We start from the raw sequence: 320 nt of genomic DNA on the forward strand, positions 1-320 counted from the left end.
AAAGAAGGAAAGAGAAGTTTATTACTTTGCCAGCAAAGAAGGAAAATCACAGACAATGGTTTCAAAACCCAAATTCATGCTTCTGAGCAGGAGCACAGAGCATTTAAAGGTTCTGATACCATAATCCCATGTTTGGGCAAGACAATCTCCTAGCCTTTGCAACAGTCTTGTGACCTCCACCCAGATTAATCCCATCTTTGTTGAAGGATCTCATGAAAAGACATGGAAGGCTTCATGAATTTGCATGTCATCTTTGCACTGGGGCTGTGCTAATCTCTATATCATTCCAATTTTAGTATATGTGCTGCCAAATGGAGCAC

General features: G+C 40.6%; 1 non-coding gene across 1 annotated transcript; it reads right to left on the reverse strand.

The window, feature by feature from the left end:
• Positions 1 to 216: 216 nt before the first annotated feature.
• LOC128562917 (U6 spliceosomal RNA) lies at positions 217 to 320 on the reverse strand. Its single transcript, XR_008373612.1, has one exon. It is a non-coding gene; the product is annotated as a U6 spliceosomal RNA (small nuclear RNA).

Source organism: Nycticebus coucang, chromosome 12 (genome assembly GCF_027406575.1).
Source record: "Nycticebus coucang isolate mNycCou1 chromosome 12, mNycCou1.pri, whole genome shotgun sequence".
NCBI classification, from domain to species: Eukaryota; Metazoa; Chordata; class Mammalia; order Primates; family Lorisidae; genus Nycticebus; species Nycticebus coucang.